Below are 2,551 nucleotides of genomic sequence, written 5' to 3' on the forward strand. Positions count from 1 at the left end.
AGGTGGATTGATTCAGTGACTGGGGTAATTGGGATGGGTGTGTCAGAGACAGTGTGATTGGCACAGGACAGAGCAGAGTTTAGGGCTGTTGTACATAGGATTGCTATGAATCGGAAGTGACTCAACAGCACATAACAACAACAACAACAACAACAACAACAACATAGGGCGCTGATTCTTAGAAGGTCCCATTCATATATTTTATCCTCTCCTGGTTGTTGGTTTTTCAGAATGCTCAGAAGACTGTTAAAGTTGTGGATTAGGGCTTGTAGAGTTCTTCCAAGCTTTTCTCTAATGAAGTTTGTAGTCCTTGTTTTAGTCCTAGGTCCTCGCTCCACTTTGAGTTGGTTTTGCATATGCGGTCTTTCATTGTTTTCACCGATGTCACTAGTGCTCTGGTTTCTGTGTGGTAACTTACTTGCTCCCACTCAGGAGGAGGCACTGACTGAGTCTGCACCTTGAAAATGGCCTTGGTGGATTCCGCAGTGGGCGGGTAGCCCAGTGTCGCTAGAAAGCACTGCCTGGCCTCTGCGAAGGCACTGGAGAAGAGGAATTCTTATCTGCTTAAACTGGTAAAATGACAGTTGTGTTTCTAGAGGTGGAAGAGACTCTCCGAGGTTGAAGAGAAGACACAGGAAAGTACAGTGAGAGGAGAGTTAGTCCAGTTTATTCCCTGGCTTGGCAGTTAGAGATGTTAGGATGTAGCGGCCTTTTGCAATGGTGAGTGTACAATAAAGTTTCATTTGTGATGTCATTCAGTGAAAGTCAAATCCTTCCTTCCCTTTCTGGGACCAAGCTCTGAGAGAAGAAGAGATGCAGACTGTTGCTAGAACCTATGAGGTTGCCCTGGGTGAGAGTCAAGTAGCAAGTTCAAGGTGAGCACAACATCTCTCTCTACATTCCTTCCTTGACCTCCACATTTTCCCTTCAGCTGACTAGGAGACAGGACTGTATACACCAAAGTCTAAAATTACTTTCCTCTGGCCTTAGTGACAAACACATTGGCTTTCTCATTTGCCGATTTCCATATGCTCTGGAACTTTAGGCATCAGTTATCTGGAGGACAAACACTCTTTGTCATGGCATAGCCCTCTACCCCCCACCCCATGAGGCCTGCCCACCGCCTCAGCTCTCCTGTGGTCTGAGCTAAAGCAAGGCAGACAGTGTTGTCAACTGGACCGGGCTTTGCTGAACAGAAATCAGCCCAGGTGTGAATAACACTTTCAGCAGCCCGAGGAGATGCTCTTTGGATTGTCCTAGAATCCTTCCCTCATGCTTGTTCTCACTCCCTGCCGGCTCGTGATTTCATGGCCTCACCACACCATAGACAGCCTGGAGGGGACTTGACCCTCTTGTACGCCATTTGTGAGATCCCAGTATGAGGAAGGTGCTGTCCTGTGATAATATGACATTTTTTTGCTAAAATTCCCAGATTAACAAAATCCTGAGAATTAAATAAAGGTGCTGCTTCTGGAAACTTCCACCATCCATCCATTCATGAAGTGAAGTGAAGTGAAGTGCTTGTTTTAGAAACACTCAGTTTGGGAAAGGTTACGGCGGCGAGTAAGGTCCTGATATATTCATGGGCACAGAAGTGTCAGGGTGACGTTTACAAGGGCGAGGTGTCTAAAGCCATTCCTGTTCTGCAGCCGTAAGATCCTATTCACGGGCCTTCTCTGGACATCGTTCTGCGTGCTTCCTGGTGCGCTGTGTCTGAATTGCCGAGTGCTCTTAACTCTACTCCCTGTGACCCTGTGACCTTCAGCCTTGCCCCGTCTCTGTGGTGCTCAAGCCCACGTGGCAATCCAACTCATAAGGGGCTTCCCCATTTCGGTCAGTTCTCTACTTTTCTAAGCATGACGTCTTTGTCAGAACCCAGCTTCTCTTGTAACATGGTCAAAGTATGTGAGATGCGGTCTCATCATCCTTGTTTCTAATGTGATTAATATGCCACAACTCATAACTAGGATGGAACGACTCAGCAAAAATGACTCCAGGAATTGATGGAATACCAACGGATACATTTCAAAAAATACTACTCTGAATGTGCTTACCAGGTTGTGCCAAGAAATCTGGAGGACAACTACCTGGCTAACTGACTGGAAGAGATCAATATTTATTCACATTCCACAAAGAGGTAACCTGACAGTGTGTGGAAATTATCAAACAATATCACTAATATCACACGCAACCAAAATCCTACTGAAGGTTATCCAGAAATGACTGAAACAGCACATCAACAGAGAACTACCAGAAATACAAACTGGGTTTAGAAGAGGTCAAAGTACAAGAGACATTATTGCCAATGTTAGATGGATCTTGGCAGAGAGCAAAGAATACTGAGGATATCTACCTGTGTCTCATTGACTCTGCAAAGGCATTTGACTATGTAGATCACAACAAATTGTGACTAACCCTGAAAAGAATGGAAATCCCAGGACACTTGATTGTGCTTATTTGAAATCTATACTTGGACAAGAAGACAAAGATTCTCACCACTGGACCAATTGGCAGCATCAGGATGGATGGTGAAGAGATTGAGATTGTACAC

Source organism: Elephantulus edwardii, unplaced genomic scaffold (genome assembly GCF_000299155.1).
Source record: "Elephantulus edwardii isolate Elephantulus edwardi_28Jun2011 unplaced genomic scaffold, EleEdw1.0 scaffold00207, whole genome shotgun sequence".
NCBI classification, from domain to species: domain Eukaryota; kingdom Metazoa; phylum Chordata; class Mammalia; order Macroscelidea; family Macroscelididae; genus Elephantulus; species Elephantulus edwardii.